The sequence below is a fragment of the Scyliorhinus torazame genome, chromosome 4 (genome assembly GCF_047496885.1).
Source record: "Scyliorhinus torazame isolate Kashiwa2021f chromosome 4, sScyTor2.1, whole genome shotgun sequence".
Classification (NCBI taxonomy): domain Eukaryota; kingdom Metazoa; phylum Chordata; class Chondrichthyes; order Carcharhiniformes; family Scyliorhinidae; genus Scyliorhinus; species Scyliorhinus torazame.
Window position 1 is genome coordinate 107,089,028 of NC_092710.1, and position 13,978 is coordinate 107,103,005.

General features: G+C 49.3%; 1 protein-coding gene across 4 annotated transcripts in view; it reads left to right on the forward strand.

Annotated features, from left to right (window-relative positions):
* Window positions 1-13,978, forward strand: part of LOC140410379 (uncharacterized) — a 215,954-nt gene that overhangs the window by 15,024 nt on the left and 186,952 nt on the right. The gene's annotated exons all lie outside the window — the stretch shown is intronic.

Genomic DNA, 13,978 nt, shown 5'->3' on the forward strand with positions numbered 1-13,978 from the left:
TCCCCAAGTTGACAGCTGCCGCCACCTCATCCTAGACAGGTGGCCTTGTGGCTGACTCTCCGGGACTTTCGGGGAATAGGACATCCCTCCTGGCCTCCACCACGTATAGGTCAGCATCCACGAATCTTGGGGTCGGTCTCCTGGGTGCCATTATTGCAAGCTGGCTGGGATTGGCTCAGCAAGTGCAGCTTAAGTGCTGCTTGTCCTTGTTAGAGGAGGGCTGGCGATCGTGGTCCCGGCATATCAGCTGGCGAGCCTTTATTTAAGACGAGAAGCCCATTAAGTGGACCAATTAATGTTAAATTGTGTTGCTGGCCTCGCTGGGCCGAGTGCCGGGCAGCTCGCGGCAATTCCCACTCGCTACCACATTTAGAAATTTTTCATGAGAATTGCACCCATAGAATTGGCGCCGAATCTCAGGCCACAGATGAAAGATGGTGGGAAGGGAGTTATGGGAGGGGTGGGGTGGGGGGGGGGGGGGGGGGGGGCGCGGGGGGGGGGGGTGGTGCGTCAGCAGCAAGGGCAGGGGATTGGCACTCAGCAGGCCGGTTCCCTTCTCAATGCTAGGCACCTCAAGCAGGCATTCGGCAAGGGAACTTTAAACAAGGGACTACCACTGCCACCCCTCCCCCACCCCCATTGATATTAGTGGTGGCTTGATGAGGCGTTTAAGTGCCATCCCCACCCCCCCACCATCAATCTTGCCATGGAGGAGGGCATTAAATACCACGCATTGGCTCTCAAACTGATCATCAAAGTTGGAATTAGCATGTATTTCAAGTTCCAAAACTTCAATTGTGGAAATGTATTGCTGTTAGAGATATTTTATGATGCAATGGCAAGATCATTTAAACAATAGTAGTTTTGTGACAAGGTAAGGCTGCCAGGGAAGACAATGCTTTAGTGAAAATGATGGACTTAATATAAACCAAAGTTCTGGTATTCTTTCATGGGATGTGGGCATCCGGCAAGGCTAACATGTATTGCTTACCCCTAATTGTCCTTGTGAAGATAGTAGTGAGCTGCCTTCTTGAACTATAAGACCATAAGACCATAAGACATAGGAGCGGAAGTAAGGCCATTCGGCCCATCGAGTCCACTCCACCATTCAATCATGGCTGATTTCAACTCCATTTACCCGCTCTCTCGAAATCAAGAATTTATCAACTTCTGTCTTAAAGACACTCAACGTCCCGGCCTCCACCGCCCTCTGTGGCAATGAATTCCACAGACCCACCACTCTCTGGCTGAAGAAATTTCTCCTCATCACTGTTCTAAAGTGACTCCCTTTTATTCTAAGGCTGTGCCCCCGGGTCCTAGTCTCCCCTGCTAATGGAAACAACTTCCCTACGTCCACCCTATCCAAGCCATTCATTATCTTGTAAGTTTCTATTAGATCTCCCCTCAACCTCCTAAACTCCAATGAATATAATCCCAGGATCCTCAGACGTTCATCGTATGTTAGGCCTACCATTCCTGGGATCATCCGTGTGAATCTCCGCTGGACCCGCTCCAGTGCCAGTATGTCCTTCCTGAGGTTTGGGGCCCAAAATTGCTCACAGTATTCTAAATGGGGCCTAACTAATGCTTTATAAAGCTTCAGAAGTACATCCCTGCTTTTATATTCCAAGCCTCTTGAGATAAATGACAACATTGCATTTGCTTTCTTAATTACGGACTCAGCCTGCAAGTTTACCTTCAGAGAATCCTGGACTAGGACTCCCAAGTCCCTTTGCACTTCAGCATTATGAATTTTGTCACCGTTGGGAAAATAGTCCATGCCTCTATTCTTTTTTCCAAAGTGCAAGACCTCGCACTTGCCCACGTTGAATTTCATCAGCCATTTCTTGGACCACTCTCCTAAACTGTCTAAATCTTTCTGCAGACACCCCACCTCCTCCATACTACCTGCCCCTCCACCTATCTTTGTATCATCGGCAAACTTAGCCAGAATGCCCCCAGTCCCGTTATCTAGATCGTTAATATATAAAGAGAACAGCTGTGGCCCCAACACTGAACCCTGCGGGACACCACTCGTCACCAGTTGCCATTCCGAAAAAGAACCTTTTATCCCAACTCTCTGCCTTCTGCCTGACAGCCAATCGTCAATCCATGTTAGTACCTTGCCTCGAATACCATGGCCCTTATTTTATTCAGCAGTCTCCCGTGAGGCACCTTATCAAAGGCCTTTTGGAAGTCAAAAGATAGATAACATCCATTGGCTCTCCTTGGTCTAACCTATTTGTTATCTCTTCAAAGAACTCTAACAGGTTTGTCAGGCACAACCTCCCCTTACTAAATCCATGCTGACTTGTCCTAATCTGACCCTGCACTTCCAAGAATTTAGAAATCTCATCCTTAACAATGGATTCTAGAATCTTGCCAACAACCGAGGTTAGGCTAATTGGCCTATAATTTTTCATCTTTTTCCTTGTTCCCTTCTTGAACAGGGGGGTTACAACAGCGATTTTCCAATCCTCTGGGACTTTCCCTGACTCCAGTGACTTTTGAAAGATCATAACTAACGCCTCCACTATTTCTTCAGCTATCTCCTTGAGAACTCTCGGATGTAGCCCATCTGGGCCCAGAGATTTATCAATTTTTAGACCTCTTAGTTTCTCTAGCACTTTCTCCTTTGTGATGGCTACCATATTCAACTCTGCCCCCTGACTCTCCTGAATTGTTGGGATATTACTCATGTCTTCTACTGTGAAGACTGACGCAAAGTACTTATTTAGTTCCTCAGCTATTTCCTTGTCTCCCATCACTAGATTACCAGCGTCATTTTGGAGCGGCCCAATGTCTACCTTTGCCTCCCGTTTGTTTTTAATGTATTTAAAGAAACTTTTACTATCATTCCTAATGTTACTGGCTAGCCTACCTTCATAATTGATCCTCTCTTTCCTTATTTCTCTCTTTGTTATCCTCTGTTTGTTTTTGTAGCCTTCCCAATCTTCTGACTTCCCACTACTCTTTGCCACATTATAGGCTTTCTCTTTTGCTTTGATGCATTCCCTAACTTCCTTTGTCAGCCATGGCTGCCTAATCCCCCCTCTGATTACCTTTCTTTTCTTTGGGATGAACCTCTGTACTGTGTCCTCAATTACTCCCAGAAACCCCTGCCATTGCTGTTCTACTGTCTTTCCCACTAGGCTCTGCTCCCAGTCGATTTTCGTCAGTTCCTCCCTCATGTCCCTGTAGTTACCTTTATTTAACTGTAACACCTTTACATCTGATTCTACCTTCTTTCTTTCAAATTGGAGATTGAATTCTACCATATTATGATCACTGCCTCCTAAGTGTTCCCTTACTTTAAGATCTTTAATCAAGTCTGGCTCATTACATAACACTAAGTCCAGAATGGCCTGTCCCCTCGTGGGCTCCATCACAAGCTGTTCCAAAAAGCCCTCCTGTAAACATTCAATGAATTCCCTTTCCTTGGGTCCACTGGCAGCATTATTTACCCAGTCCACCTGCATATTGAAGTCCCCCATGATCACTGTGACCTTGCCTTTCTGACATGCACTTTCTATTTCGTGGTGCATTTTGTGCCCCTGGTCCTGACCACTGTTAGGAGGCCTGTACATAACTCCCATTATGGTTTTTTTGCCTTTGTGGTTCCTCAACTCTACCCACACAGACTCCACATCATCTGACCCTGTGTCGTTTAGTGCTATTGATTTAATTTCATTCCTAATTAACAAGGCAACCCCGCCCCTTCTGCCCACCTCTCTGTCTTTTCGATAGGTTGTGAATCCCTGGATGTTTAAATGCCAGTCCTGAACCCCCTGCAACCACGTCTCTGTGATGCCTACCACATCATACTTGCCAGTCACAATCTGGGCCACAAGCTCATCTACCTTGTTCCGTACACTGCGCGCATCAAAATATAGCACCTTTAATTCTCTATTGACCGTCCCTTTTTGTTTTCTTAGTGTGGTGGACCTTGGTTTACTGAGCCATTCCATACACTGTGTCATATTTTGTGGGATGGGGACTATCGTAACCTCTCCTGAGTTCTGTCTTTTCATGCTTTTTTGTATTCCTAAGCAGCTACGCTTCCCACTGATTACTTCACCTCTTGGTTCCCTGACTTTCCCTTCCCCCCAATCTCTAGTTTAAAGTCCTATTGACCACCCTATTTACTCTTTTCGCCAGAACACTGGTCCCAGCTCGGTTCAGGTGGAGACCATCCCAACGGTATAGGTCCCCCCTGTCCCAAAACTGATGCCAGTGTCCCATGAAAAGGAACCCCTCTTTCCCACACCACTCTTTCAGCCACGTGTTAACTTCCCTTATTCTTGCCTCCCTATGCCAATTTGCACGTGGCTCGGGCAGTAATCCGGAGATTATGACCCTTGAGGACCTGTTTTTTAATTTGAATCCTAGCTCTTTATAATCTCTAAACAGGTCCTCTTTTCTAGACTTGACTATGTTGTTGGTACCGACATGGACCACAACAACTGGATCCTCCCCCTCCCTCTCCAGTATCCTTTCAAGCCGGTCAGAGATGTCCCGCACCCTAGCACCGGGCAGGCAACATACCATGCGGGACTCTTTATCCTGCTCACAAAAGATACTATCTATCCCCCTGATAATAGAATCCCCTACAACTACAACTTACCTATTTACTCCCCTTGAATGGCCTGCTGAACCATGGTGCCTTGGTCAGCTGACTCATCCTTCCTGCAGCCCTGTTCGCCATCCACACAGGGAGCAAGTGCCTCATACCTGTTGGGCAGTGTCAAGGGCTGAGGCTCCTGAGTTCTTGACTGCTGGTTCCCTTTACCTGCCTGACCTGCAGTCACACCCTGCTGTCCCTGGCCACTGGCAGGATTTAAACTACTTACTCTGACAGGTGTGACTCCCTCCTGAAACACAGTGTTCAGGTAAGTCTCCCCCTCCCGGATGTGCCTCAGAGTTTGAAGCTCAGACTCCAGCTCATCAACTCTGAGCCGGAGCTCTTCGAGCAGCCAACACTTACTGCAGATGTGGTCGCTGCAGCTCGCAATGGGATCTGCCAGCTCCCACATCAAGCAGCTCAAACACATCACCTGACCAGCCATCACTAATTAATTAATTAGTTTAATTTAAGTTTACGAGTTTAGCTGTGTTTTTTTAAAAATTTGGGGCAGATTTGCTATCAACCAATCAGATCACAGCTTCCCTCTGACGTCACGTTTGGAAAAAAAACTGGAAAACAGGATGTTACCGTTAGGTTTTTATACTCAGAGAGACTGCTCCTCCTCCTCTGAACGGCTCCCAAAATTAGGCCCGAAGAAGGAGAGAGAACAAAACAGTCGGGAAAAAGCACCTTCTCCCACTCTTCACCGAATTACCTCACTGCACCAAGTTTCAATTTCTCACTCTGTCTGTGTCTCACTCACTCAGGCTATGTCTCCTTGACCAGCGCAATGCTGCAGTCCATGTGATGTAGGTGTACCCACAGTGCTGTTAATGAGGGAGTTCCAGGATTTTGACCCAGCGACAGTGAAGCAACGATGATATGTTTCCAAATCAGGGTGGTGTGTGGCTTGGAGGGGAACTTGTAGCTATAATAATATTAATCTTTATTGTCACAAGTAGGCATACATTAACACCGCAATGAGGTTATTGTGAAAAGCCCCTAGTTGCCACATTCCGGCGCCTGTTCTGGTACACTAAGGGAGAATTCAGAATGTCCAATTCACCTAACAGCATGTCTTTCGGGACTTGTGGGAGGAAACCGGAGCACCCGGGGGAAACCCACGCAAGCACGGGGAGAACATGCAGACTCTGCACAAACAGTGACCCAAGCCGGGAGTCGAACCTGGGACCCTGGCGCTGTGAAGCCACAGTGCTAAAACTGAAACTGGAACTATATGTATCTCTGTTTTGCTGGTGAATTTAGAAATGCAACATTTTAAATAACGTTATTCTCGATGGTCATTTTTTATATATTCTCTGATTCTCCAGGGTGTTTTTCAATAGTTTTATTGAGCTGGTCGTCTAATGTTCTTGATATGATGCGCATTATGCTGAATTTATACCTAGATTGGCATACTTTTGATGCAAATTTGTAATATGGAATAAACAAAGCCCATAAACTCAACTCTACTGGCTCATATGGTGGATAGCACTATGCTAGCTTCAGACTAAAAACTAGAACTCCTTCAACACAGACCATTTTAGACTTCAGTGGGGACCATGGAGTGAGTGGTCGCACATTTGGTGGCCCCCACTCAAGGTGTTTCGGTCTTTTCCCTGCCCAAACGGTGAAGAATTTGAGTAAAAGAGGTGCGGGAGTGCCTGGGGAAGGCTTTACTCCTCTGGTGTGGCTGGTGTATGGATCCACAGACTAGGAGTGGGGCAAGAAGGAAAGAGCTGCTGAAACAGGAGAGTCTTTGTGGTACGCCACAGGAAAAGATGGCTGCCCAGTGGTCAATGGAGCAGTTAATAAAGTTCCTCAATGGAAAGTTTTACAGGCAGAGGAAAGGGGCCCTGGAGGACCTGGCCAAGGTGGTGGAACCGATTAAGTTGGGATCGAGAGGAGGACTTCCGGGTGCGGCGATGACCAGCTGAGTCGCACGTTTCGGCAGCTCCCTGTGAAACGGACTTTTGGGCTCTTGATAGGAGCCCCAACAGCAATTTTAACGGCTGAAAACACCGTGCGGTAAACCAGAAGGGTGTTCCCCCTGGACACGGATGGAAAAAGGAGAGGAAAGTGGCCGGATTGCAGCGGATCCTTTGGAACAATGGCAAGGAAGGCAAGCAGAAACCAAGATGGCGTCGGAAGGTGGCAGTTTCATATGGGGCCCTGAACAACAAGAGTTTTTGAAACGCTGCGTGGAGGAGATAAAAAAGGAAATGAAGAAAGAGTTGTTGGCCCCGATATTACAGGCGATTGAAGGGCTGAAAGAGGAACAAAAGACCCAGGAGCAGGAGCTTCGGGTCGTGAAGGCGAAAGCAGCAGAGAATGAAAACGACATACAGGGCCTGGTGGTGAAGTCGGAGATACAGGAGGCACACCAGAAACGATCTGTGGAGAGGTTGGAGGCACTGGAAAATAACGCAAGGAGGAACAACTTGAGGATTCTTGGCCTTCCTGAAGGTGTGGAGGGGGCGGACGTCGGGGCATATGTGAGCACGATGCTGCACTCGTTAATGGGAGTGGAGGCCCCGACGGGTCCGTTGGAGGTGGAGGGAGCATACCGAGTTATGGTGCGAGGATCGAGAGCAGGAGAAGCTCCCAGAGCCATAGTGGTGAGATTTCTCCGTTTTAAGGATAGAGAAATGGTCCTTAGATGGGCGAAGAAAACTCGGTGTAGTAAATGGGAGAACGCGGTGATCCGCGTCTATCAAGATTGGAGTGCGGAGGTGGCGAGAAGGAGGCCGAGCTTTAATCGGGCCAAAGCGGTACTTCACAAAAAAAAGATAAAGTTTGGAATGCTGCAACCGGCAAGACTGTGGGTCACATATCAAGGGAGGCACCACTACTTTGCGACGGCGGATGAAGCGTGGACTTTTATTGTAGAAGAAAAATTGGAATGATTGGACTACGAAAATGAACGTTTGGACAAAGTGGTGGGACGAGTGGGGGGGGGGCGAAGAGGGATTGTATGATTAATCCTGCGGTATGGTAACTTTTCTTTCTCCCACAGGTGGTGATGGGGGGAGGTGGGGAGGGAGAGGAGATGGGGCGTTGGCCATGGGAGGCGGGGCCGAGGGAGAGGCGCGGGCTTGGTTCCCGCGCTATGATAATTATGGCGGGAATAGAGAAGCAGGAAGGAGGGGGCGCCGCACGGGGCGAGCCGTGATCACGGGGGGAAGCCGAGGTCAGCCAGAGTTTGCTGACTTCTGGGAGCAACATGGGGGGAGTAATTACGCTAGCGGGGGGTCTAGCGGGGGGGGGGGAGGGGGGAATTACTGGGTTGCTGCTGCTGGGGAAAGGGGGGAGTGGGTGCGGGAAAGGATGGGCGGGGGGGCACCGTCTGGGAGAAATACAGCCGCGTGGGAACTGGGCGAGAAGCTGGAAAAAGATGATGGCTAATCGGCAAGGGGGGGGGGGGTGGGAAGCCCCCCAACTCGGCTGATCACGTGGAACGTGAGGGGGCTTAATGGGCCGATAAAGAGGGCACGAGTACTCGCACACCTTAAGAAACTTAAAGCAGATGTGGTCATGTTACAGGAAACGCACCTGAAACTGATAGATCAGGTTAGGTTGCGCAAAGGATGGGTAGGGCAGGTGTTCCATTCGGGGCTGGATGCGAAAAACAGGGGGGTGGCTATATTAGTGGGGAAGCGGGTAATGTTCGAGGCAAAGACTATAGTGGCGGATAACGGGGGCAGATACGTGATGGTGAGTGGCAAATTACAGGGAGAGATGGTGGTGTTGGTAAACGTGTATGCCCCGAATTGGGACGATGCCAATTTTATGAGGCGAATGCTAGGACGCATCCCAGACCTAGAGACCGGAAAGCTGATAATGGGGGGAGACTTTAACACGGTGTTGGAACCAAGGCTGGATAGGTCGAAGTCCAGGACTGGTAGGAGGCCGGCAGCAGCCAAGGTGCTTAAGGATTTTATGGAGCAGATGGGAGGGGTGGACCCGTGGAGATTCAGTAGACCTAGGAGTAAGGAGTTCTCGTTTTTCTCCTATGTCCATAAAGTCTATTCACGCATAGACTTTTTTGTGTTGGGTAGGGCATTGATCCCGAGGGTGAGGGGAACGGAATATACGGCTATAGCCATTTCGGATCATGCCCCACACTGGGTAGACTTGGAGATAGGGGAGGAAACAAGAGGGCGTCCACCCTGGAGAATGGACATGGGACTAATGGCGGATGAGGGGGTGTGCTTAAGGGTGAGGGGATGCATTGAAAAGTACTTGGAACTCAATGACAATGGGGAGGTTCAGGTGGGAGTGGTCTGGGAGGCGTTGAAGGCGGTGGTTAGGGGGGAGCTGATATCAATAAGGACACATAAAGGGAAGCAGGAGAGTAAGGAACGGGAGCGGTTGTTGCAAGAACTTTTGAGGGTGGACAGACAGTATGCGGAAGCACCGGAGGAGGGACTGTATAGGGAAAGGCAAAGGCTGCATGTGGAATTTGACTTGCTGACCACAGGCACTGCAGAGGCACAATGGAGGAAGGCGCAGGGTGTACAGTATGAATATGGAGAGAAGGCGAGCAGATTGCTGGCACACCAATTGAGGAAAAGGGGAGCAGCGAGGGAAATAGTGAGAGACGAAGATGGAGAGACGGAGCGGGGAGCGGAGAGAGTGAATGAAGTGTTTAAGACATTTTATAAAAAATTGTATGAAGCTCAACCCCCGGATGGGAGGGAGAGAATGATGGAGTTTTTGGATCGGCTGGAAATTCCCAAGGTGGAAGAGCAGGAAAGGATGGGATTGGGAGCACAGATCACGGTAGAAGAAGTGGTGAAAGGAATTAGGAACATGCAGACGGGAAAGGCCCCGGGACCGGACGGATTCCCAGCTGAATTTTACAGAAAATATTTGGACTTGCTCGCCCCGCTACTGACGAGGACCTTCAACGAGGCAAAGGAAAGGGGACAACTGCCCCCGACTATGTCAGAAGCAACGATATCGCTTCTTTTAAAGAAGGAAAAGGATCCGCTACAATGCGGGTCCTACAGACCAATCTCCCTCCTCAATGTAGATGCCAAGGTCTTGGCCAAGGTAATGGCAATGAGAATAGAGGAATGTGTCCCGGGGGTGGTTCATGAGGACCAAACTGGGTTTGTGAAGGGGAGACAGCTGAACACGAACATACGGAGGTTGTTAGGGGTAATGATGATGGCCCCACCAGAGGGTGAAACGGAGATAGTAGTGGCGATGGATGCCGAGAAAGCATTTGATAGAGTGGAGTGGGATTATCTGTGGGAGGTGTTGAGGAGATTTGGGTTCGGAGAGGGGTATGTTAGATGGGTGCAGCTGTTGTATAGGGCCCCAGTGGCGAGTGTGGTCACGAATGGACGGGGATCGGCATATTTTCGGCTCCAAAGAGGGACAAGGCAGGGATGTCCTCTGTCCCCATTACTGTTTGCACTGGCGATTGAGCCCCTGGCGATAGCGCTGAGAGGTTCCAAGGGATGGAGGGGAATACTTCGGGGAGGAGAAGAACACCGGGTATCTTTATATGCGGATGATCTGCTACTATATGTGGCGGATCCAGCGGAGGGGATGCCAGAAATAATGCGGATACTTGGGGAGTTTGGGGATTTTTCAGGGTATAAATTGAACATGGGAAAGAGTGAGCTGTTTGTGGTGCATTCTAGGGGAGCAGAGTAGAGAAATAGAAGACCTACCGTTGAGGAAGGTAACAAGAGACTTTCGTTACCTGGGGATCCAGATAGCTAAGAATTGGGGCACATTGCACAGGCTAAATTTGACGCGGTTGGTGGAACAGATGGAGGAAGATTTCAAGAGATGGGATATGGTAGCATTGTCAATGGCAGGGAGGGTGCAGGCGGTTAAGATGGTGGTCCTCCCGAGATTCCTTTTTGTGTTTCAGTGTCTCCCGGTGGTGATCACGAAGGCTTTTTTCAAAAGGATAGAAAAGAGTATCATGGGTTTTGTTTGGGCCGGGAAGACTCCGAGAGTGAGGAAGGGATTCTTACAGCGTAGTAGGGATAGGGGGGGGCTGGCACTACCGAGCCTAAGTGAGTATTATTGGGCCGCTAATATTTCAATGGTGAGTAAGTGGATGGGAGAGGAGGAAGGAGCGGCGTGGAAGAGATTAGAGAGGGCGTCCTGTAGGGGGACCAGCCTGCAGGCTATGGTGACAGCCCCATTGCCGTTCTCACCAAGGAACTATACCACGAGTCCGGTGGTGGTAGCTACACTGAAGATTTGGGGACAGTGGAGACGACATAGGGAAAGACCGGAGCACTGGGGGGGTCCCCGATAAGAAACAACCATAGGTTTGCCCCGGGGGGAATGGATGGGGGATATGGAATGTGGCAAAGAGCAGGTATAACGCAATTGAAAGATCTATTTGTGGATGGGAAGTTTGCGAGTCTGGGAGCGCTGACCGAGAAATATGGGTTGCCCCAAGGGAATGCATTCAGGTACATGCAATTGAGGGCTTTTGCGAGGCAACAGGTGAGGGAATTCCCGCAGCTCCCGACACAAGAGGTGCAGGACAGGGTCATCTCAAAGAAATGGGTGGGGGACGGTAAGGTGTCGGATATATATAGGGAAATGAGAGACGAAGGGGAGACTATGATGGACGAACTAAAAGGGAAATGGGAAGAAGAGCTAGGGGAGGAGATTGAGGAGGGGATGTGGGCAGATGCCCTAAACAGGGTAAACTCGTCGTCCTCGTGCGCCAGGCTAAGCCTGATTCAGTTTAAGGTATTACACAGGGCACATATGACTGGAACACGGCTCAGTAAATTTTTTGGGGTGGAGGATAGGTGTGCGAGGTGCTCGAGAAGCCCAGCGAATCATACCCATATGTTTTGGTCATGCCCGGCACTACAGGGGTTTTGGATGGGGGTGACAAAGGTGCTTTCGAAAGTAGTAGGAGTCCGGGTCGAACCAAGCTGGGGGTTGGCTATATTTGGGGTTGCACAAGAGCCGGGAGTGCAGGAGGCGAAAGAGGCCGATGTTTTGGCCTTTGCGTCCCTAGTAGCCCGGCGCAGAATATTGCTAATGTGGAAAGAAGCCAAGCCCCCGGGGGTGGAGACCTGGATAAATGATATGGCGGGGTTCATAAAGTTAGAGCGGATTAAGTTCGTCCTAAGGGGGTCGGCTCAAGGGTTTACTAGGCGGTGGCAACCGTTCGTCGAATATCTTGCGGAAAGATAGATAGGGGAGAACAAAGAAGGCAGCAGCAGCGGCCCAGGACTTGGGGGGGGGGGGGGGGGGGAGGGATGGGGGGGGATGGGGGGGGGGGTGGCCTGAGACAAGGCAGTTGCCAATTAGGGCTAGTTTTTATTTTTTGTTATTTAATATTTATTTATTTGTTGTTGTTTTTGTTTAAATTTAAAAAAGGTCATTATTATCTGTATTGTTACAATGTTGTGTAAAGGATGCACAATGTACTGTGTTGGTTGACCAAAAATTTTCAATAAAATATTATTTAAAAAAAAAAAAAAAGTTGGGATCGAGAGAGTGGAACAGAGGCTGGAGTCCCAGGGCCGGGCATTCCAGAAAGTGGAGGAGGTTGGGGAACACAGAGAGCAGTTGGTCTCGTTGGTGGCTGAGGTGGGTGTGATGCGGGAGGCCTAAAAGAGGCTGAAGGAGAAGCTGGAGGATCGGGAGAATCGCTCCAGAAGAAAAGAAACGTAGGATCGTGGAGGGCATCCTTGCCTCGGCTGCCACCCCTGGGGTTGCAAGACAAGGTGCTTTTGGGGGACGAGATAGGGGAGGGGAAAGTTTCTGAGATCCACAAGGAGTTGATGGATTGGGAGGGGGCCCTGGTGGGGAATATAAAACGTAAGTGGGAAGAGGAGCTGGAAGGGGAGTGGAGGCCGAGATATGGGCAGAGGACCTGCGGTGGATGAATGCATCCTCATTGTGTGCGAGGTTAAGCTCATCCAGTTTAAAGCAATACATAGGGCACATATGAGTAGGTTCTTTGAGGGGATGGAGGATGGGTGTGGGCGGTGTGTGGGGAGGCCCAGGAATCACATCCACATGTTCTGGGCGTGCCCAAGGCTGAAGGGGTTCTGGCAGGGGTTTGCGGATGTAATGTCCGAGGTGCTGGGGGTGGAGGTCGTCCCGAGTCAAGAGGTGGCGATATTTGGGGTGTCGGCAGACCCGGGAGTCCAGGGGGTGAGAGTTTCTGATGTTCTGACCTTTGCCTCCCTGATAGTCTGGGGACAGATCACGGATCTTGACTTGGTGGCGGGACTCAGAGCCGCTGAAAGCGACCTGGCGGAATTCCTGAAGCTGAAGAAGGTTAAGTTCATCTTGAGGGGTCGGCGGATGGGTTCACTCGGAGGTGGAAGCCCTTTATTGATTCCTTTAAGGAGGATTGAGGGGTCAGCAGCAGAGAGAATGGGGGGGGGGGGGGGGTAAGGAGGTGAATATGGGGATCGCGGGATGGGAGAAGGAGGTGGTATTAGGGGAGCGGGGGGAGTGGATTTGGTTGTTTATAATGTTGTTTATTTCTTCTTCTGCTTTTGCTTGTTTATGTGAAAATGTCTTGAATAAAATATTTTTTTAAAAACACAGACCATTTTAAAACTGCACTGAACATTATTTTTGACATTGCGAAGGTAGCTGTGTCTATGTTATACAACTGCATCAAAATAAAGTTTGGCTTTGGTGCACGCAACTTGATTTTGGTTGACTTATAATAAGAAAAGCAGCGATCCACACGCAAAGTGTTAAACAGCTATCAGGAAGAGCCTACATGCACAAATATCTGACTTTCAAGGCTTGTGAAACATCACATAATTGTGAAAGAACAGCCTCTTCACATTTATGCTGCTGGAGCAATGTGAAACGATTTCCACCTTGCAATGCAAAAGAGTAGGTTGAATGTTTTGGAACAAGTGTCTCCTCACTACACCCTAAGCATTTGGGAGTGTGCTCTCGACATGTTCCTATTGCAAGTATGTGCAGAGCTCACTCATGAGCAGACACGCAGGAGACAAGTGTAGCGCACAAAGACTCCGTGAGACGAATAGAATGAAGTCGATGATGCTTTATTAAGCGTGTCTGTTCCCCCACAGCTCGATAGTAAACTGGCCTGCGGGGGAAGACTCCGGCTTCTTATACTCCGCCTTCAGGGCGGAGCTAGAAGTCAATGGCCAAACAGGACCAGGGATCTGTCAGCCAATGACATTAGGGCTTCCAGTCCCACATGATCCCCAATACATACTACCACAACAAGCAAGGCAAATTTGGTACTGTCTAGTCAGAACTCAAACTAATTTCAGACTGGCATTTGCAGTGCAAATGTGCCTTTAGAATTTGCTCAGAAAGCCAAGGTACTTAAAGATTTTATGGAGCAGATGGGAGGTG